We start from the raw sequence: 24,545 nt of genomic DNA on the forward strand, positions 1-24,545 counted from the left end.
AAAAATACAAAAATTAGCCAGGCATGGTGGTGGGTGCCTGTAATAATCCCAGCAACTCGGGAGGCTGAGGCAGAAGAATCGCTTGAACCCGGGAGGCGGAGGTTGCAGTGTCCCGAGATCATGCCGCTGCACTCCAGTCTTGGCAACAGAGTGAGACTCCGTCTTAAAAATGAAAAAGAAAAGAAAAGAAAATATCAACAAAATTGACAAAATGTTTAGCTAGAGTGATCAAGGAAAAAGATAAAAAACTTAAATTACTAAAATCAGAAATAAAAGAAGGGATATCACTAATAACCTTAAAGATAGAGATATATATGGGAATACTATGAACAACAGTATGCCAATAAATTAGATAACCGACATGGAATAGACAAATTCCTGGGAAGATATGACCAGCAAAAAGTGACTCAAAAATAAATAGAAAATCAGAATAGACCAATTAGAGTAAAGAGATTGAATTAGTCATGACAAAACATCTCAAAATAAAAGCTCAGGCCCAGTGGCTTCACTGGTAAATGGTACCAAACATTTAAAGAGTTAATACCAATCCTTGACAAACTTCTCCAAGAAGTAGACATGAATAAAATACTTTCCAACTGATTCTATGAGGCATTTTATCCTAATAACAAAAACAGACAATGACATAATAAGAAAAGAAAGAAAACTACAGAAAACATCACTTATGAGGTCATAAACAAAAGAAAAGGATTCTCAAATTCAAAAATATATAAATATATAAAAAGGCTTCTACACCATGACAAAATGGGATTTCTCCTAGGAATTTAAGGTTGGTCTAACATCCAAAAATCAATATTAATACAATAATATAATATAATGTAATAATCAACATTAATAGAATAAAGGACAAAGCCCATACAATCATCTCAGTAGGTGAAAATATAACATTTGAAAAACATTCAAAAATCATTCACGATAAAAGATAAACATTAGAAATAAAAGGGAATTTCCTAATTCTGATAAAGAGTATCTATTTTAAAATCCACAGTTAACATTATACTTTACAATGAAAGGCTGAAGTTTTCGCCCAAATCAGGAACAATACAAGGATGTTTGCTCTCACCACAACTCTTTAGCATTGGAAAAGAGGTTCTAGTCGTAACTATTAAGCCAAAAAGAAAAGATATAATGTGTATATGATTGGGAAGAAAGAGTAAGATTGTATCTATTCACAGATTATATAATTTGCATATAGAAGCTTCTAAAGAATTCACTTTTAAATGTATATATGTGTGTGTGTGTGTGCGTATATATATATATATATATATATATGAACCAATAAACAAGTTCAGCCAAGTTGCTGCTACAAGATCAGTATACAAAAATCAGTTGTATTTATCTGCACCAGAAATGAACAACCTAAAAAACAAAATTGAGAAAGCAATTCTGTTTATAATTCAATTTAAAAGAATGAAATAAGTAGAAATAACCTTAAAAGAAGTTCAAGACCTGCATACAAAAACTACAAAACACAGTTGGAAAAAAATAAAGAATTCCTAAATAAAGGAAAAAACATTCCATGCTCATGAATTGGAAGATTTAAAATTATTAAGATGGCAATACAACTCAAATTTACCTACAGATTCAGCCGAATCTTGACCAAAACACTATCTTCTTTTAAGCAGAAATTGACAAGCCAACTCTAAAATCCATATGAAAATACAAGACACCAACAGTAGCCAGAACAATTTTGAAAAGGAAGAGCAAAGTTGAAGAACTCACATGTTCTCATTTCAAAGTCGACTACAAGGCAACAGTAATCAAGAAACTGTAGTACTGGCGTAAGGATAAACATATACATTAAGTGAATAAAACTAAGACTCCAGAAATTAATCTTCACATTTTTAATCAGTTGATTTTCAACAGAAGTGCTAAGAAAATTCAACGGGAATTTTTTATATTAGCCTTAGATAACAGGTATATTCAAAATATGTAAACCACAATATCAAAAACAGCCCAGTAATAAAGAATAACTAAGATACTAAAATTCATAATCTTAAAAATTGAATGGAAGAATCATAATCTCACACACTATAAATGTACTTAGTGTCATGTAAGTGAGATGTGTCAAATGAGCACACTTAATTTTTTTCTGACTTCGAGGGAGTTCATTTGTAACCAGCAGACTTTGCATTTAAGAAAAATATTCATAAATTAAAATTATGGTGTGAATACCTAGAATTTTAGATGAAGTTATGTAAGTCTTAAGGTAAACGTCGAACATAGAGGTTACTACAAGACATGTAATAAAGGAATTTGGCAAGACTCTGTTGCCATCCATAGGGGTATGGACAAGTCTCTTCACCTCTGTTCTTCAGTATCCTCAACATCAGAGTAATTGAATGATGTATTAGTCCATTTTCACACTCTTACAAAGATACTACCTGAGAAGGGGGATTTTTGAAGAAAAGAGGTTTAATTGACTCACGGTTCCTGAGGTGAGGAGGCCTCAGGAAACTTAACAATCATGGTGGAAGGTGAAGGGAAAGCAAGTCATGTCTTCTCATGGCAGCAGGAGAGAGAGAGCAAAGGAGAAAGTGCCACTTTTAAAAACATCAGACCTCGTGAGAACTCAATAACTATCATGAGAACAGCAGGAGGGAAACTGCCCCTATGATCCAATCACCTCCTACCAGAACCCTCCCTCAACACGTGGGGATTACAATTCAAGATGAGATTTGGGTGGGGACAGAGAGTCAAACCATATTAGATGATATAATCTTTATTGTTCTTTCTAGCTTTGAAAATTATGTATAAGACAGTAAGGCACAAGGATTATGAGTTCTACATGCACTTAGAATTAGATAATATCCTCAGTATTGACTGATTATCTACTGTGTGCCAGGCTCTATTCCAAGCACCGTGGTGAAAGAAACACACAAATATCCCTATCCTCATGAAGCTTACCTTCTAGTGGGTGAAGCAGGTAATAAGCAATATAAGTAAGTAAAAATAAGTATGTTAGATATTAGTTAGTGTTAAGGAGAGAAAATAAAGTAGGAAAGGGGGACATGAAATGTTGGGAGAAGGGTGAAATTTTAGATAGGATGGCCAGGGAAGGTCTTTCTGAGAAGGTGAGAGTTAGTTATGTATGAGGGAAGAATCCACAGTGTAGTAAAGAAGGAGTACGGAGACTGAGGGCAGAGAGGTAGAGAGCTCTTAGGAACTGGGAGGATAAGTGATGACATGCTGACTTGAAAACTGCAAAACATAAAACAGTTGTGAGCAGAGATGTAAGATGACCCGGTTTACATTTTAATAACATCTTTTGGGTACCATTCTCAGACTATATTGCAGAAGTAGGGGAGCCTGTTAGGAAACAATTGCAGTGATCCAGGTGAAAGAGGATGAAGATTTGGACTACAAAAATGGAATGAAAAGTGATAAGAAATAGAATTCTGAATATATTTTGAGGAGAGAGCCAACACAATTTGCTAACAGACTAGGGTGGGAGGAGAATGTAAGGAGTCAAAGATAACTCCAAAATCTTTCTACCCAGCATCTTGAAGGATGGAATTACCATTTATGGGAAAGTCGGCATGAGGATAGTTTAATAATTGTTTATAGATGAATATTAGGAATTGTTTTGAACATGTTAAGTTTGAGATGTCTCTAACTATCCACATGACATATCAAGTAAGTTGCTGGATACAGGTTTCTGGAGGTGAGGAGGGGTCAGAGCTGCAGATATATATTTGGGAGTCATCACCACATAGTATGGCTTTAGTAGTTAAAGCCATAAAACTAAATGAGATCACCTAAGGAAGAGGTAGAGACAGAGGAAGAAGGGGGTTCAAAGACTGAACTCTAAGTCACTCTAACATTTACCAGTCAGACAGATAAGAATGAATTAGCAAAGAAAGAGCAAAAAATATATAGGAGAAAAAGAAAACAGACAGGGTGGGTGTTATGGATGCAGTGTTTCAAAAACAAGTGAATGATCAAACATGCTAAATGCTGCGATCAATCAATTTAGAAAAGGATTGGAACTGACCTCTTACTTAGCAATGTGGAAGTCATTGGTTTAACTTTAAGAGAAGTTTCTGTGGAATGGTGGTAAAAAATACTTGATTGGCATGGATTCAAGAAAAAATGAGAGGAGGAAATAGGAAGTACAGAATAAAGCACAAAAAATGCCTTAAACAAGTTTTTCTATAAAAGAAGGGAGAATAATGAGAAGATAACATGGGATGATTGAGACAGACTGGGATCCAAAAAGGTGGGGTTTTTTAATTGAATAAATTACAGAATATTTGTATGCTAAGAAGAATGATCTTGTAAAGAAAAAATGATGATTTAATACGGAAATTCTAGGATAATATCAGTAGACAAAGGATGGAATTGAAAAGGAAAATTTCTGGGATAATATCAATAGACAAAGGATGGAATCTAGAGCACATATACATTGGATAGCTTAATAAAGTTTAGAATCTATGCAACAAAGTTATAATGACAGTCATGGAATTTAAGCAGAGTAAGATTGTAAAATAGAACATTATAGTGGTTACAGTGAGTGGATTATTGGTCGTGTCAGACCAAATTGTTTTTGAAATCAGGGAAACAAGAGGTGGTGGTTGCAAAGTAGAATGTCTGCAATTGAGAGTTTGCAGTAAGGAGTATGATAAGATCAAGGATAGAACATGGGATTGAGTGGCTAAAGAGGCATTAGAGGAGGTCAAGCAATTTATCACAGCAAAGCATGAAAAATTACCTAAATGAACGTTGAAATTCTCCAGAATTATGATGAGAATGAAGTTGGATGGAATGAGTGACCCAAGAGGTAAAATGTTCAAGGAATGAAAGTTAGCAATATGGGAGGTATTAAACTAATTACATTAGGTGAGATGATGGATAAAGAGTACAGTCTGAGAACATGAGATTCAAGCTGGGTGTTTTTCATGGAGGAGAAAGGGAGAAGGGCCTAGAAATCCCAGGATAGGAGGGGTCTGGGAAATAAAACACTCAACATTAGAAAAGGCAGTAGAAATATAGTATTATATAGAGCCAGATTTTGGTTACAACAAAAAGAAGAAGAGAAAGTTGACAAATGAAATTTAAGATAAGGTTTTATTGCTGATTCAGAGAATTCTAGGGCTTCAGCAAATGGCGGAGGAGGAGATTGGGACAGAAAAGACCATGTCTAGTGTCTTACAGAATTCAAGTCCAGAGTATGAGTCAGACCAGGAAATATATGAACAGTGATGCAGGGCATCGTGATATTATTTCTGGTGTACCAGAAGCATAAAATGGCAGAGAGGCTATGAATGTTTGAGGGAGAAAGATGTGGGGGTGTCTTGCCAGAGCAGGAACTGTTCAGAGCCTCATACCTGGTTCCCACAGATGGAGATGAGATACCTGCAGAAGGGAAGGCTTATTCTGAGGATGCAGGCACTGTCTTGAGCCTTGCTGATGGTGGGTGCAGAGCATGGTCTTACTCGATGGCTAGACACTCCCTTGCCCTCTACCAAATGGCAGCCTGAAGAGGGGGTCATCGTAGTTACTTACTCATTCTCTCACTCACTTTCTATGTACTCGGCACTCTTCCAAGCATTTTCCATTCATTAACTCATTTAATCCTCATAATAACTTTCTGAAGTTGATACTACTTATCTCTGTTTACAAATAAGGAAACTGAGACACAAAGAGGTTAATGAACTTGCTCAATAGCTGGTAAATAGGAAAACAATTTGCATCAAGGCAGTCTGGTTCGACTGTCTGTGATTCTAACTATACTATAGTCGATATTTCTGTTGATTAAACAGATGTAGAAAAATGTAATGAGTTCCCTAAAGTTCATCTATTTACTTACAGAGCAGAACTAGGTCACAATCCAAGACTCCCAAAATTTCTTATTTTCTTTGACATCACTATGTCTTTCATCACCATGATTATAACATTAAAACAAACTGCATCTACTTTTACCTTTGACTATCAAAAGTATTTCTAAGTACAGGACCATAGTTGGCATTAATATTCCTGTCACCTTCTTGGACTGTTCCTGGAATCAAGACACCATTTGGAATTGCTTCTATACTCTTTAGTCCTTACAGGAAAAAGTGAAAAATCATCTTATGCAACCTACTATTCAAAATACCTCACATGTATTACCACAGCATAGCTTTTGATGCCAAAGCAACCACCAATTACCTTGTGATCTTTGGTGCAGCTGTGGCCATCTTGGAAGCTTGGGTTCTCAGTCTTCTGGCAAGATCTTCTGCCTGCAAGGAGGACATATTAAAAAGGAATTATCCAGCTGGGCTCAGTGACCCACGCCTGTAATCCTAGCACTTTGGGAGGCCAAGGCAGGAGGATCACTTGAGGTCAGGAGTTTGAGACCAGCCTGGCCAACATGGCAAAACCCTGTCTCTACAAAAGTACAAAAAAAAAAAAAAAATTAGGCATGGTGGTGCACAACTGTAGTTCCAGCTACTCAGAAGGCTGAGGCAGGACAATCACTTGAACCAGGAAGGGGAGGCTGCAGTAAGCTGAGATCATGCCAATGCACTCCAGCCTGCATGACAGAGTGTACTCCATCTTAAAAAAAAAAAAAAAAAAAAAGAAAGAAAGAAAAGAAAAGAAAAGAAAAAGAATTATGCTACAAGGTCTACTCATCTAGGAAGTCATCATAGGTATCACCGATTGGCCAAAGGCTAACTAAATAGAGAAAGTCAAGAGCACAAAATTAAATTTAAAAAATCATCATTAACAGCAACAACAACAAAACTGAAGAATGCAATAAACAAGGGTATGGGTTAGAAATAATGATTTCAAAAAGTCTCTATAACAATAGAGGACTGTAGAAGGGAGGCCACTTAGGGGCCATTCCTGGAGTATACAATATATGATTAACTTAATGTACAGTGTCATAAATAACTATGACAATTATAAAATCTGAAATAGACACTATTTACTGACCTCTTCCTATATGCCATGATAGGAGTTTTACATGGTTTTGCATGCTGAATTTTCCTACCAATCTAGAAAGGTTGGTTTTATTATTTTTTTTATTTTACAGCCAAGAGAATCGAAGCTCAAAAGAGGCCAGATAGCTTCCCAGTGATGAGATCAGGATTTGAAACTGGGTCTGTCTAGTTCTAAATCCTGGTTCCAGATCCTGTAGGGGCTTCATTTTTCAGAGGGGAAAAAACTAAAGCTTTAATATAACAGTGCTATCATGATTTTTTAAAACTATTAGATAGGAACATATTTAATTCTTCCAGAGACTAAGCAACAAAGTGACTTCACTATTTTATTGCTGGAGTTAATAAAAAGAAACATGAAATAAAAGTCTTAGCTCTGCTTTTGAAAACAAACCCACCAGGGACTTTTTCTGTAAGAACTTGTCAAACAAAATTAAACTGTGCTTTCAAAGGGAATAGAAATGTCTGTTTTGCTTATTGTTTATCTCCCACTTCAGACAGGAGCTGAGCACATTAAACCCACTCAAGAAATATAATATTTGTTGACGGAATGATTGCTAAAAGATTCATTGATGCCAGGTCAAAAAGTATCAGAAGCACTTATTCTGCTGAACTTTTCAACAAAAAAATTACAGAAAGCCCATTTATTTACAAGACTCAAGCCTTTTTTGACAGCATTTAAAAATCTCCCTCCAAAGTGACATATCTGTGAGAGGTTTGTTCTGTGCTGACACTGTAGGGTGGTGTTCAGGAGAAACAGGATTGGGATGTTTCTGTAACTACACAAATTGACAAAGTGGCTCTCTTTAAGTGGTTTGGTATGTTAATTCACCATTATTTCCCACTCTTCCAATCAGATATCTGCTAAAAGAAAAATACAAAGTCACCACGTAGTCTTATGCGTTCTCTAATTTTGTTCTAACCATTACAGAGGTTTTTTTGTTTTTGTTTTGAGACGGAGTCTCTGTCGCCCAGGCTGGAGTGCAGTGGTGTGACCTCGGCTCACTGCAAGTTCCGCCTCCCGGGTTCACGCCATTCTCCTGCCTCGGCCTCCCGAGTAGCTGGGACTACAGGCGCCCCCCACCACGCCCAGCTAATTTTTTGTGTTTTTAGTAGAGACGGGGTTTCACAGTGTTAGCCAGGATGGTCCCGATCTCCTGCCCTCATGATCCGCCCGCCTCGGCCTCCCGAAGTGCTGGGATTACAGGCGAGAGCCACCGCGCCCAGCCTAACCATTCCAAAGTTTTTTAAAGTTCTTGATGAGTCTTCACTCAAGAACATGACTGTGGAAATCTGCATCTTGCTTTTCTGTAAATGACAGAAAAGCAACAAAGAGAACACCAATAACAAAAACCCTGCATACTCCATTTGCAATAACATATATAATCTAAACACTTCAAAATAAGCATAGGGCTACGAAAGTAACTGAGAAAGGACAGAAGGAATAAGGGAAGAGGTTTAAAAAATAAGGGAAGAGGTTAAAAAAAAAAAAAAGCAAAGAGAGTAGAGAGAGATCCTGAGGTTAAAAATAATGAACTTTCATTACCATGGTTTACATGGCAAGCACAAAGCTTACAAAAATGGGTGCAAGAGGCAAGAAGAGCTGGTGGACTAAGTCTTCCTGGATTTATTTGGTAAAAACAAGGTGAAATGATAGGGCTGCACAGAGATCCACACAGCTGAACCATATTTGCAGGAAGCAATCTGTGCCTAAAGGAGCGACACAGACGAGAGTCGTTAGGGTGTGAAGTTGGAATACAGCCCTGGTTCCCCATTAACCCTCCCCAAACACACAAAAATAAATCCCCTGAAAATTGCTGATCCAGAAAAATCCAACTCAATAATTGATAGATAAATAAGTTTCCTACCACTGCCATAACAAATACCACAAATAGAGTGGCTTAAAATAACAAAAATTAATTGTCTCACAGTTCTGGAGCCTGGAAGTCTGAAATCAAGATGTTGGCAGGGCTGTGTTCCCTCTTAAACCTATGAAGGAATCCTTTCTGACCTTTCTTACTTTCTGGTGGCCCCAGCATGCTTTGGTTTATGGCAGCATACTTCCAATTCTCAATCTTTACATGGCAATTCCCCTGCGTATCATCCCATCATCTTCCCTATGCATTTTTGTCTCTGTGCCCAAATTTCTCCATTTTTTAACTTTTATTTTAGGTTCAGGGGTACATGTGACATGTGCAGGTTTGTTATATAGGTAAACTAATGGCACGGGGCTTGTTTTACTGACTATTTCATCACCCAGGTACTAATCCTAGTACCCAATAGCTACTTTTTCTGCTCCTCTCCCTCCTCCCACCTTTCACTGTTAAGTAGGCCCTAGTGTCTCTTGTTCCCTTCTTTCTGTACATGAGTCCTCACCATTTAGCTCCCACTTACAAGTGAAAACAAGTGATATTTGGTTTTCTGTTTCTGCATTAGTTTGCTAAGGATAATGGCTTCCAGCTCCATCCATGTTCCTGCAAAATACATGATCTCATTGTTTTTCTGGTTGCATAGTATTTCATGGTGTATATGTACCACATTTTCTGTATCCATTCTGTCACTGATGGGTTTTTAGGTTGATTTCATGTCTTTGCTATTGTGAATAGTGCTGCAGTGAACACTCACATGTATGTGTCTTTATGGTAGAATGACTTATATTCCTCTGGATATTTACTCAGTAATGGGATAAATTCCCCCTTTTAGTAAAGACATCAGTCATATTGGATCAGCGTCCACCCTAATGACCTTGCTTTAACTTGATTACTTTATAAATACCCTGTTTTCAAAGAACATAGCTTGCTGAACTACTGCGGGTTAGGGCTTCACTGTCTTTTTAGGAACTACCCATAACGATGAGTAGTAAGAAGAAACTAGCATGACATTGATAAAAGACAAAAAAAGTGGAAAGTGCCGCAAAACTTTGCCGAGAAATAAAAAACTCACCACAAAAGGTGCACAGGAATAAATGACAATTAAGAAGAAATGTGTGAGATATTTATGAAGTTGACTTTAAAACACTACTGAAACATAAGAAGAAATCAAAGGAAAGCTGGAGGACAGACTAATGGACAGAATCACATTAATAAATCAGAGTATCAGAGACTTCATGTTAGAGGTGTGTGATAATGACAGCAATTATCAGCTTCCACTGCATCTTGGTGTAACTTCTGAACACTAAGATGTAAGTACAATTATGAAATTGGGACTTCTCCTTAACAATAGGGGCTGATATCTTCCACTACTTCTTTTCCCCTTCGTGCTAGCTGGAGTGAGGATGTGCTAGGGAGTCACTTTGGGCCCTGTAGATGAAGGCAAAAGACCAGTCCTGGAGGACCAATCAGATGGAAAAAGAGTGAGAATAATGCTGAAACCCAAAAATTGTAGACAAAAAACTACAGTCCAATCTGACTAGCATATCGCTATGAAATTTTTAAATAAAATACTAACAAATGAAACCCAGCAACACATTAAAAGAATGATGTATCTTGACCCATGTGGGGTTTATTCAGGGTTGCAAAGATGGCTCAATATTAGAAAATTTATTATATTAAATAATTATACTAGTGTATCTAATAAAAATTGTATAATCATCTCCAAAAATGCCAAAAAGCATTTGGAAAATTTCAACAATCATTCTTAGTGGAAATACTCAATGAACTATGCATATGTGAATATTTCCACAACATAATTAAACATGTCTACTTTAGTCCAAATGCCAACATCATGCTTAATGGAGAAAAACAATATATTCCTTCTATTGTGTAAAACATCAGGATACCCAATATTTCCAATGTTAATATTTTTTGTAAATACCCCAACCACATCAATTAGATGAGACAAAACCTTTAAAGTATTGGAAAAGAAAAGGTAAAACTAACACTATTTATGGATGATATGACTAAATACTCAAAATAATCAATTTTTAAAAACACTAGAAACAATTTAAGAATCAAAAAATATGGTGGATACAAGCTTAAAACATAAAAAGTATTAACACATTTGTTACCACTAATAGCCAGTTAGAATGTAGTAGAGAAAAAAGTCCTTTATAATAAGAACAAAGATGAAATGTGTAGGGGCAAACTTAAGAAATGTGTGAAATTTATATGAAAACTACTTTAAAACATGACTGCTATTATCTTGACTGTAGTGATGTAGTAATGGATACACAAACCTACACATACGATAAAACCATATGTAATTACACACACACGAGTGCAAGTAAATTTGGATAAATCTGAATAAAATAAGCGGATTATATCAACGTGAATATCTTGGTTGTGCAGGTATACTATAGAAATGTTACAGATTTACAAAATGTTACCATTGGGGGAAACTACACAACGTTTACATCTATCTCTCTGTATTTTTGTCGTTGTTGTTATTTAAGATGGAGTCTCCTCACTCTGTTGCCCAGTCTGGAATGCAACGGATCTTGGCTCACTGCAACCTCCACCGCCCGGGTTCAAGTGATTCTCCCTGCCTCAGCATCCTGAGTAGCTGGGATTACAGGCGCTGGACACCAGCCTGGCTAATTATACACACATACACACACACACACACACACATATATACACACACACATATATACACATATATATACACACACATATATATACATATATATATATATATATATTTTTTTTTTAGTAGAGACAGGGTTTTGCCATATTGGTCAGGCTGGTCTCAAACTCCTGACTTCAGGTGATCCACCGTCTTGGCCTCCCAAAGTGCTGGGATTACAGGCGTGAGCCACCTTGCCTGGCCTCTCTGTGTTATTTCTTACACTGAATGTGAATCTTCAATTATATCATTAAAATGTAAATTAATAAAACACTACTGAAGGACAAGTAGATTTAGACAAACATTACACAAATACACACCATTAAAGAAAAAAATGTACATACCAAGCTCTGTGGCAGGAAGACCCATCAATAAGTTTATTATCCCTAAATCACTTTAAATGTTTAACACCCTTCAAATTAATATGCTGAACATTTTTTTAATCAGACAAATTGATTCCAAAGTTCAAATGAAAAAATAAACAAATGAGTATGCCAGGAAAACTTTGAAAAAGCAGAGCAATTAGAGAGGACTTGCTGTTCCAGATATTAAAACAAGTATAGGCTTCAATAATTAAACAGTGTGCTACTGGCACATGACTCAGTAGATAATCCAATGCAGCAGAACAAAATTGCAGAATTAGCATAAATATATACAGTACTCTTAAAAAATCTTAATTCAGTAAAGAAAATTTGAACTTCAAAAACAATATCATAGCAAACAGATATCATTTCTCAGAAAAAAAAGCTGGTTTCATATCACATCATATCCACCAGGATAGATTTTGGATTTATCAATTATTTGTTGTGTAAAAAAACCCATAAAAGTAGTTAAAGAAAAAATAGGAAGTCCTTTATAACTTGCAGTGGGGAAGGCATTTCTAACTATAACTCATAAAAGAAAAAATATGAAAAATTTGGCTCTTAAAAAGTACTCTGCATGTCTAAAAAAATCACCATTAAGAAAATCACAGGAAAATATTTGTCACTCATATCAGAGATCTTAAAGAGATAAAATATAAATGCTCCTGGGACTTAATTAGCAAATGACCAACAATTCAATAGAATAACAGGTAAGGAATATGAATAGACAATTTACAGTTAATAATATATAAATGGTCCTCAAAGATATTTTTAAATGCTCAACCTCATCCATACTAAGTGAAATGAAAATTATAAGCATTAAAAAACACCATTTCTCACATATAAGATTGGGAGGAAAATCCAAGTTTGATACACACATCCTATTGTCAATACTGCGGGGAAGCAGAAACTCTCAGACAGTACTAATGAGAATACAAATCAACAGAAGCCTCATGGAGGGCAATTTAGCAATAACTATTGCACTTTATCTTTTTAAAAGGCACTTTGTAAGACACTTTTCACTTTTTACCATGTGAAATCAAGATGCATCTTACAATCAATAACATTGTGCAGTTATAATTGAGTTTGTTTATTAATGGAACATAAAATAATTATGCTTCTGGAAATAAAGTCATCTTAGATTTAATGAAATACAGTATCAAAATTGTAAATGCATTTACCTATTAACTGGTCATCTCCACTTCCAGAAATTTATCCTACAGATATATCTACATATATGTAAAATGACACATACATGGATAGACACTGCAATACTATTTGTAAGAACAAAATATTGAACATAGCATAAATATTCATCAATATGGAACTGGTTGAATAAATTGTGGTGTATCCACACATTGGAATACTATGTAGCTATAAAAAATATGCAATATTGATCCGGGAGGAGCCAAGATGGCCGAATAGGAACAGCTCCGGTCTACAGCTCCCAGCGCGAGCGACGCAGAAGACGGGTGATTTCTGCATTTCCATCTGAGGTACCGTGTTCATCTCACTAGGGAGTGCCAGACAGTGGGCGCAGGCCAGTGGGTGAGTGCACCGTGCACCAGCCTAAGCAGGGGCGAGGCATTGCCTCACTCGGGAAGCTCAAGGGGTCAGGGAGTTCCCTTTCCAGGGGTGACAGACGGCACCTGGAAAATCGGGCCACTCCCACCCGAATACTGTGCTTTTCCGACGGGCTTAGGAAACGGTGCCCCAGGAGAGTATAGCCCGCACCTGGCTCAGAGGGTCCTACGCCCACGGAGTCTCGCTGATTGCTAGCACAGCAGTCTGAGATCAAACAGCAAGTCGGCAGCGAGGCTGGGGGAGGGGCGCCCACAATTGCCCAGGCTCCCTTAGGTAAACAAAGCAGCCTGGAAGCTTGAACTGGGTGGAGCCCACCACAGCTCCAGGAGGCCTGCCTGCCTCTGTAGGCTCCACCTCTGGGGGCAGGGCACAGACAAACAAAAAGACAGCAGTAACCTCTGCAGACTTAAATGTCCCTGTCTGACAGCTTTGAGGAGAGCAGTGGTTCTCCCAGCACGCAGCTGGAGATCTGAGAACGGGCAGACTGCCTCCTCAAGTGGGTCCCTGACCCCTGACCCCCGAGCAGCCTAACTGGGAGGCACCCCCCAGCAGGGGCAGACTGACACCTCACACGGCCGGCCAGGTACTCCAACAGACCTGCAGCTGAGGGTCCTGTCTGTTAGAAGGAAAACTAACAAAAAGAAAGGACATCCACACCAAAAACCCATCTGTACATCACCATCATCAAAGACCAAAAGTAGATAAAACCACAAAGATGGGGAAAAAACAGAGCAGAAAAACTGGAAACTCTAAAAAGCAGAGTACCTCTCCTCCTCCAAAGGAACGCAGTTCCTCTCCAGCAACGGAACAAAGCTGGACGGAGAATGACTTTGACGAGCTGAGAGAAGAAGGCTTCAGACGATCAAATTACTCCGAGCTACAAGAGGATATTCAAACCAAAGGCAAAGAAGTTGAAAACTTTGAAAAAAATTTAGAAGAATGTATAACTAGAATAACAAATACAGAGAAGTGCTTAAAAGGAGCGGATGGAGCTGAAAACCAAGGCTCGAGAACTAAGTGAAGAATGCAGAAGCCTCAGGAGCCGATGCGATCAAATGGAAGAAAGGGTATCGGCCCTGGAAGATGAAATGAATGAAATGAAGCGAGAAGGGAAGTTTAGAGAAAAAAGAATAAAAAGAAACGAGCAAAGCCTCCAAGAAATGTGGGACTAGGTGAAAAGACCAAATCTATGTCTGATTGGTGTACCTGAAAGTGACGGGGAAAATGGAAACAAGTTGGAAAACACTCTGCAGGATATTAGCCAGGAGAACTTCTCCAATCTAGCAAGGCAGGCCAACATTCAGATTCAGGAAATACAGAGAACGCCACAAAGATACTCCTCGAGAAGAGCAACTCCAAGACACATAATTGTCAGATTCACCAAAGTTGAAATGAAGGAAAAAATGTTAAGGGCAGCCAGAGAGAAAGGTCGGGTTACCATCAAAGGGAAGCTCATCAGACTAACAGCGGATCTCTCGGCAGAAACCCTACAAGCCAGAAGAGAGTGGGGGCCAATATTCAACATTCTTAAAGAAAAGAATTTTCAACACAGAATTTCATATCCTGCCAAACTAAGCTTCATAAGTGAAGGAGAAATAAAATACTTTACAGACAAGCAAATGCTGAGAGATTTTGCCACCACCAGGCCTGCCCTAAAAGAGCTCCTGAAGGAAGCGCTAAACATGGAAAGGCACAACCGGTACCAGCCACTGCAAAATCATACCGAAATGTAAAGACCATCGAGACTAGGAAGAGACTGCATCAACTAACGAGCAAAATAACCAGCTAACATCATAATGACAGGATCAAATTCACACATAACAATATTAACTTTAAATGTAAATGGACTAAATGCTCCAATTAAAAGACACAGACTGGCAAATTGGATAGAGTCAAGACCCATCAGTGTGCTGTATTCAGGAAACCCATCTCACGTGCAGAGACACACATAGGCTCAAAATAAAAGGATGGAGAAAGATCTACCAAGCAAATGGAAAACAAAAAAAGGCAGGGGTTGCAATCCTAGTCTCTGATAAAACAGACTTTAAACCAACAAAGATCAAAAGAGACAAAGAAGGCCATTACATAATGGTAAAGGGATTAATTCAACAAGAAGAGCTAACTATCCTAAATATATATGCACCCAATACAGGAGCACCCAGATTCATAAAGCAAGTCCTGAGTGACCTACAAAGAGACTTAGACTCCCACACATTAATAATGGGAGACTTTAACACCCCACTGTCAACATTAGACAGATCAACGAAACAGAAAGTCAACAAGGATACCCAGGAATTGAACTCAGCTCTGCACCAAGCGGACCTAATAGACATCTACAGAACTCTCCACCCCAAATCAACAGAATATACATATTTTTCAGCACCACACCACACCTATTCCAAAATTGACCACATACTTGGAAGTAAAGCTCTCCTCAATAAATGTAAAAGAACAGAAATTATAACAAACTATCTCTCAGATCACAGTGCAATCAAGCTAGAACTCAGGATTAAGAATCTCACTCAAAACCGCTCAACTACATGGAAACTGAACAACCTGCTCCTGAATGACTACTGGGTACATAACGAAATGAAGGCAGAAATAAAGATGTTCTTTGAAACCAACGAGAACCAAGACACAACATACCAGAATCTCTGGGATGCATTCAAAGCAGTGTGTAGAGGGAAATTTATAGCACTAAATGCCCACAAGAGAAAGCAGGAAAGATCCAAAATTGACACCCTAACATCACAATTAAAAGAACTAGAAAAGCAAGAGCAAACACATTCAAAAGCTAGCAGAAGGCAAGAAATAACTAAAATCAGAGCAGAACTGAAGGAAATAGAGACACAAAAAACCCTTCAAAAAATAAATGAATCCAGGAGCTGGTTTTTTGAAAGGATCAACAAAATTGATAGACCGCTAGCAAGATTAATAAAGAAAAAAAGAGAGAAGAATCAAATAGATGCAATAAAAAATGATAAAGGGGATATCACCACCGATCCCACAGAAATACAAACTACCATCAGAGAATATTACAAACACCTCTACGCAAATAAACTAGAAAATCTAGAAGAAATGGATAAATTCCTCAACACATACACCCTCCCAAGACTAAACCAGGAAGAAGTTGAATCTCTGAATAGACCAATAACAGGAGCTGAAATTGTGGCAATAATCGATAGCTTACCAACCAAAAAAAGTCGAGGACCAGATGGGTTCACAGCCGAATTCTACCAGAGGTACAAGGAGGAGCTGGTACCATTCCTTCTGAAACTATTCCAATCAATAGAAAAAGAGGGAATCCTCCCTAACTCATTTTATGAGGCCAGCATCATCCTGATACCAAAGCCTGGCAGAGACACAACAAAAAAAGAGAATTTTAGACCAATATCGTTGATGAACATTGATGCAAAAATCCTCAATAAAATACTGGCAAACAGAATCCAGCAGCACATTAAAAAGCTTATCCACCATGATCAAGTGGGCTTCATCCCTGGGATGCAAGGCTGGTTCAATATACGCAAATCAATAAATGTAATCCAGCATATAAACAGAACCAAAGACAAAAACCACATGATTATCTCAATAGATGCAGAAAAGGCCTTTGACAAAATTCAACAACCCTTCATGCTAAAAACTCTCAATAAATTAGGTATTGATGGGACATATCTCAAAATAATAAGAGCTATTTATGACAAACCCACAGCCAATATCATACTGAATGGGCAAAAACTGGAAGCATTCCCTTTGAAAACTGGCACAAGACAGGGATGCCCTCTCTCACCACTTCTATTCAACATAGTGTTGGAAGTTCTGGCCAGGGCAATTAGGCAGGAGAAGGAAATCAAGGGTATTCAATTAGGGAAAGAGGAAGTCAAATTGTCCCTGTTTGCAGATGACATGATAGTATATCTAGAAAACCCCATTGTCTCAGCCCAAAATCTCCTTAAGCTGATAAGCAACTTCAGCAAAGTCTCAGGATACAAAATCAATGTACAAAAATCACAGGCATTCTTATACATCAATAACAGACAAACAGAGAGCCAAATCATGAGTGAACTCCCATTCACAATTGCTTCAAAGAGAATAAAATACCTAGGAATCCAACTTACAAGGGATGTGAAGGACCTCTTCAAGGAGAACTACAAAGCACTGCTCAAGGAAATAAAAGAGGATACAAACAAATGGAAGAACATTCCATGCTCATGGGTAGGAAGAATCAATATCATGAAAATGGCCATCCTTCCCAAGGTAATTTACAGATTCAATGCCATCCCCATCAAGCTACCAATGACTTTCTTCACAGAATTGGAAAAAACTACTTTAAAGTTCATATGGAACCAAAAAAGAGCCCGCATCGCCAAGTCAATCCTAAGCCAAAAGAACAAAGCTGGAGGCATCACGCTACCTGACTTCAAACTATACTACAAGGCTACAGTAACCAAAACAGCATGGTACTGGTACCAAAACAGAGATATAGATCAATGGAACAGAACAGAGCCGTCAGAAATAATGCCACATATCTACAACTATCTGATCTTTGACAAACCTGACAAGAACAAGAAATGGGGAAAGGATTCCCTATTTAATAAATGGTGCTGGGAAAACTGGCTAGCCATATGTAGAAAGCTGAAACTGGATCCCTTCCTTACACCTTATACAAAAATCAATTCAAGATGGATTAAAGACTTAAATGTTAGACTTAAAACCATAAAAACCCTAGAAGAAAACCTAGGCATTACCATTCAGGACATAGGCATGGGCAAGGACTTCATGTCTAAAACACCAAAAGCAATGGCAACAAAAGCCAAAATTGACAAATGGGATCTCATTAAACTAAAGAGCTTCTGCACAGCAAAGGAAACTACCATCAGAGTGAACAGGCAACCTACAAAATGGGAGAAAATTTTCGCAACCTACTCATCTGACAAAGGGCTAATATCCAGAATCTACAATGAACTCCAACAAATTTACAAGAAAAAAACAAACAACCCCATCAAAAACTGGGCGAAGGACATGAACAGACACTTATCAAAAGAAGACATTTATGCAGCCAAAAAACACATGAAAAAATGCTCTCCATCACTGGCCATCAGAGAAATGCAAATCAAAACCACAATGAGATACCATCTCACACCAGTTAGAAGGGCAATCATTAAAAAGTCAGGAAACAACAGGTGCTGGAGAGGATGTGGAGAAATAGGAACACTTTTACACTGTTGGTGGGACTGTAAACTAGTTCAACCCTTGTGGAAGTCAGTGTGGCGATTCCTCAGGGATCTAGAACTAGAAATTCCATTCGACCCAGCCATCCCATTACTGGGTATATACCCAAAGGCCTATAAATCCTGCTGCTATAAAGACACATGCATACGTATGTTTATTGCAGCATTATTCACAATAGCAAAGACTTGGAACCAACCCAAATGTCCAACAATGATAGACTGGATTAAGAAAATGTGGCACATATACACCATGGAATACTATGCAGCCATAAAAAATGATGAGTTCATGTCCTTTGTAGGGACATGGATGAAATTGGAAATCATCATTCTCAGTAAACTATCGCAAGAACAAAAAACCAAACACCGTATATTCTCACTCATAGGTGGGAATTGAACAATGAGAACACGTGGACACAGGAAGGGGAACATCACACTTCGGGGACTGTTGTGGGGTGGGGGGACGGGGGAGGGATAGCATTGGGAGATATACCTAATGCTAGATAACGAGTTAATGGGTGCAGCGCACCAGCATGGCACATGTATACATATGTAACTTACCTGCACATTGCTCACATGTAACATAAAACCTAAAGTATAATAATAATAATAATAATAATAATAATAAATAAAATAAAATAAAATAAAAAGAAAAAAATAAATAAATAAAAAATATGCAATATTAAACGAAAAAATAGGTTGCAGAAGAACATATATATGTAGAGAGAGGAAGAAAGGGAGGGAGAGAGAGGTGTTTTGAGTTAAAAAAAACAATAAGGAATGTATTTATATGTGTGTGTTTATCGTTAAAGAAACTGGAAGGATAGACTAGAAATTACCATTATTAAGTGGGGATAAGACAGATGGAAATTGAATAGAAAGGATATTTTTCACTTGTAACTTCATGTATTTTTTAGTTTTGTCTTTCAAATAAAGTAAATATTATTCATTTAAAATTAAAAATGAAATATTTTACATCAATTACAAAAGCTAAATAATGATTTCACATATAAAATTCAAAGAAATATATGACCAAAGCCAAAAGAAATATACGAGAAATAGCTGCATTATCTTTAAACTATTCCTCTGTGTGGTAGACAAACTAGTGGCTCCCCAAAGGTGCTCACATCCTAATTGCTTAAACCCTTGTAAATACGGTACATTATATAGCAAAAGGGATTTTTGCAGATGTTATTCAAGTAAGAACTTTAAAATGGGGAGATTATGGTGGATTATCTGGATGCACCCAGTGTAATCCCAGAGTCTTTATAAGGGAGGCGAAAAGGTCAGAATCAGAGAGAAATAGACAAATGAGATTATTATTATTAAAAAGGAAACAATCAACAGAGTGAAGAGACAACATGCAGAATGGGAGAAAATTTTTGCAAACTATGCATTTGACAAGTAGTTAATATCCAAAATGTATAAGGAACTCAAACAACTCAATAGCAAAAAATAAATAAATAATCCAATTTAAAATGGGCAAAAGATCTGAACAGACATTCCTCAAAAGAAGACACACAAATCGCCAATAGGCATATGAAAAAAATCCTCAACATCACTAATCATTAGAGAAATGTAAATCAAAACCACAATAAGATATTAGTAGAGCCACTATGGAAAACAGTATTGAGGCTCTTCAAAAAATTAAAAATACAGCTACCATGTGATCCAGCAATCCCACCACTGGGCATATATATCCAAAGGAAAGAAAATCAGGATGTCAAAGAGGTATCCGTACTCTCATGTTTTTTGCAGCACTATTCACAATGGTGAATATATATATTCACATATATATATGTGTATATATATATATGTACAATGGATTATGATTCAGCCATAAAAAGAATGAAATTCTATCATTTGCAACAACATAATGAACCTGGAGGACATTATGTTAAGTGAAATAAGCCACACACAGAAAGAAAAATACTGCATGATCTCACTCATTTGCAGAATTTTAAAAAGCTGATCTTCTGGAAGTACAGAGTACAATAGTAATTACTAGAAGCTGGGGAGGGTAGTGGAGAGGGAGGGATGGGGAGAGACTGGTCAAAAGGTACAAAATTGCAGATAGGAGGAGTAAGTTCTGATGTTCCATTGTTCCATTGCTTAGTAGGATGACTATGGTTAAAAATATTGTAGTATGTATTTCAAAATAACTAGAAAAAAAGAATTTTGCCAGTTTTCCTGCAATTCAGGGGACAATTTATACAAATAACCCTGTATTCTTTAAGGCTTCAAATATCCTGCCAGACACAGGTAGATGAAAAAATCTGTTCACAATTTTTAAAGCCTAGAGTATAACTCAATTTTATAAAATAAAAAAGTATTTTAAGATTATACTTTATTGGTTTGAAATTTTGGTTTATTACCATTTCATATGATTGTGTTACTGATGGCAAAACAACTTTGAGCTGCCAATACAGCAGAACCAGATTAATCTATATTTTCAGCTGTTACAGTCATGGTGATTTCCCATGAAGCTGCAGGTATCTGAGTATTCATTCTGTATTCTGTTTTTGCTTTTTTTATTATTATTTTTATTTTTTGAGATGAAGTTTCACTGTTGTTGCCCAGGCTGGAGTGCAATGGCGTAATCTCAGCTAACTGCAACCTCTGCCTCCCCGGTTCAAGCGATTCTCCTTCCTCTGCCTACCAAGTAGCTGAGATTATAGGCACCCGCCACCACACCCCGCTAATTTTTGTATTTTTAGTAGAGACAGGGTTTCACCATGTTGGTCAGGCTGGTCGCCAACTCCTGATCTCAGGCGATCCACCCTCCTCAGCCTCCCAAAGTGCTGGGATTACAGGCATGATCCACCGTGCCTGGCCTTCATTCTGTATTCTAATGAAGTTGTGCCCCTGTATTTACTATTAAAATTCATATTATTTCAGTAAAATTTGGTTTTCATTTTTTCTCCCTTACACTGTAATAGAATATTATCTTGTTTTTTAAAATTATATGTACAGTTAGATTATATCATCTGCATATTTTACTTCATGTTAAAAAGGCGAAGCCATTGTCCATGTTATAAAAAGCAAGCTTTGAGACTGCTAAGGTAAGAAATTCTTCTCTAAGGCACAACTGTCCTATAGAACGTCTTGCAATGATGTAAGTGTTCTACATTTGCACTGTCCTATATGACACACACCAGCCAGTGTAGCTACTGATCACTAGAAACGTGCCTAGTGTAACTGAAGAACTGAATATTTAATTTAATTTTTAACTTACAGAAATTTAAATTACTATGCACATATGGCTAGTGACTTCCATATGGATCACATAGCTTTAGAGTCTCTGCACACGTCTGGTCCTATGGTTGAAACAGGTAATTTGAACTAACACTAGATTCAGAGACATTCAGATGTTAACTGAGGAGACACAGTCCATGTCATAATGTCATACACTCCACATATAAGTCTGCAAAATACTACCTTCATTTTAAAATCAATTCACTATAACATTAGCACTTTACATTGCATTTAACTATATTTTCTTATTTAAGACTTGATAAACACCACAAGATCAGTGGCATCATTCCCATTTTGCAGACAAATATGTCTGCAAAGGTCACAAAGCTAGTAAGTAGCAAAATGTGGATTCAAACCCATGTCTATCTAGTGCCAAAATAATTGTACTTGAATGTAAAAGGCAACAGTTGTCCAGAGAAAGGAGAAGTCAGTAGGGACTGAAGCTCTTGGAGAAGGCATTATAGAGTAGCATCATTTTGAAAAGCTTTTGAAGAACAGGGAATACAGAGTTTATGAGGAATAAGGACAAGCACACCAAACAAAGGAATACAGACAAATCCAACTTGGGCATGGTATGAGCCTCTTGATACTGAGAAGGATAAATGAGGTTTGTGACAGAGAAAAGTATGGCTATGTTTGGACCAATTCAGAGAGGCCTGGGTGAGGGTTCTGGGTTTGATCTGCTAGGATATGAGAAACCATTGTTGATCTTTAAACACATGAGTCAAATTATTTGTATAGTATCTGGCCAAGTTCAGCCTATTCTCTCTTTCATTATGGTTGGAATGATTACCAAATAGTTTATTTTTAACAGAAAAAAAAGTGTAGATAACATTTCTTAGTAGAATCTGTCCTATGCTATAAATCATTGAAAATTCTCATTTCTATAAATAAAGAACATATATACATAATTGAAGCATGGTTTGGAAATAAACATTGCTTCATTTGCTGGTGATATGGATTTTTATCATGTATAAAAATACTGGCTTTGTGTTGAATGCCTTGATCAGCTGCATCATTTAAATCTCTTGGGTAGTTGCTACAAATAGCTTTTATTGGTTATCTAAAGGAGTAAGACTCAAATGTAAATGAGAAAAGTCATTATTCACACAAAGTCTTAGTGAACTAGAATGTGAGGGAGCTGTTTCTCCACAGGCAGACAGTGGTGGGAAGACCAGGGCAGTTTTTCTGCCTGCAAGTGGTAGACAGCATTTGGAGATGGATTTGAGTTTGAATCCTGGCTCTTCCATTCCTGAGCTAATTCTAGTGCCCCACTGGAAGAAAGGGATTGATGAGAGTACCTGCTTCTCAACGTTACTGTGAGGATGAAAGGAAAGAAAGCTCATAAAATGTTAAGCACAGTATCTGGCACTAAGTGAATCTGAATAAAGTGTTGATTGTGGTGATGGCAGTTCATGGTGGTGGTAGTTGTTTTGGGATCATATCAGATTTTCTCTCAAGCAGGAGAAAGGACTTTAGAGTCAGATGGGGACCTGGATGAGAATCCACGTTCCTCCACTTACTATTTTTGTGAACTTTAGGATAGTTCATTTAATATGGTAATAACATTTTATAAAATGGGAATAATAATGGCAAATACCTTATTTCCTTCTCTAGAAAAAAAGGCCAAAACTTATCCTTCTTTATATAATTCTTGACATGCTGCCAGACTTTTGGGTTCTCAATAAGGTGTATTTTATCACTAATTGACAGACTATACTCAAAACATTGAAGAACAGGAGTACAGGGGCTGCATTCGAAGCAGCCTTGCATAACCCATTTTCAGGCACATGGTAGATGTTTAATAAATACTTATTAATTTTAGTGGAGTTTTACTCACTCTAAATGTTCACTCTGTAAGATCTTTCCAGAGCATATGATTGCCTAAATACTCTCTGAAATATGTCATTCACTGTTTAGCTCTAAGAGGGTAAAACAATTACTGTTTTATAGCTAGCTAGATTTCAAAATATAATTGATTGTCACAATATACATTGGTAAGGTAGGTAGTATTCCTGATTTGCTTATTTGCTTTTCAGCTCTTTTTTTAAAGAGTAAACTAAAGTTCAGAAAATGTAAATAACTTTCTCAAATATCCTCATGTTGTAAGTAGTGGACAAGAGACCAAACCCTATGTAAATTCAAATTCCATCCTTTTTTTTTTTTTGAGACTGAGTTTCACTCTTGTTGCCCAGGCTAGAGTGCAATGGCGCGATCTTGGCTCACTGCAACCTCCGCCTCCTGGTTTCAAGCTATTCTCCTGTCTCAGCCTTCCTGAGCAGCTGGTATTACAGGCATGTGCCACGACGCCCGACTAATTTTGTATTTTTAGTAGAGACGGGGTTTCTCCATGTTGGTCAGGCTAGTCTCGAACTCCCGACCTCAGATGATCTGCCTGCCTAGGCCTCCCAAAGTGCTGGGATTACAGGCATGAGACACTGCGTCTGGCTCATCCTTTTTTACAGTTGTTCACTGCCTCTAAATCAAGCAAACACTTTAAAAGGCAAAACCGCAGCCCAGTTGGAGGTGTAGAAAAAGCTGAAGCAGGCTCATATTAATGTCTATATCTGTTGCTACCTATCAATGATTGCATCCCCCTTCAAAGTAAATTTGATAGA

General features: G+C 37.3%; 1 long non-coding RNA gene across 1 annotated transcript in view; it reads right to left on the reverse strand.

Annotated features, from left to right (window-relative positions):
- Positions 1-24,545, reverse strand: part of LOC134759453 (uncharacterized) — a 70,676-nt gene that overhangs the window by 34,059 nt on the left and 12,072 nt on the right. The window contains exon 2 of the long non-coding RNA XR_010135680.1: positions 6,166-6,236. This is a non-coding gene — a long non-coding RNA (uncharacterized LOC134759453). The remainder of the gene's footprint in view (positions 1-6,165; positions 6,237-24,545) is intronic.

This window comes from Pongo abelii, chromosome 1 (genome assembly GCF_028885655.2).
Source record: "Pongo abelii isolate AG06213 chromosome 1, NHGRI_mPonAbe1-v2.0_pri, whole genome shotgun sequence".
NCBI lineage: Eukaryota > Metazoa > Chordata > Mammalia > Primates > Hominidae > Pongo > Pongo abelii.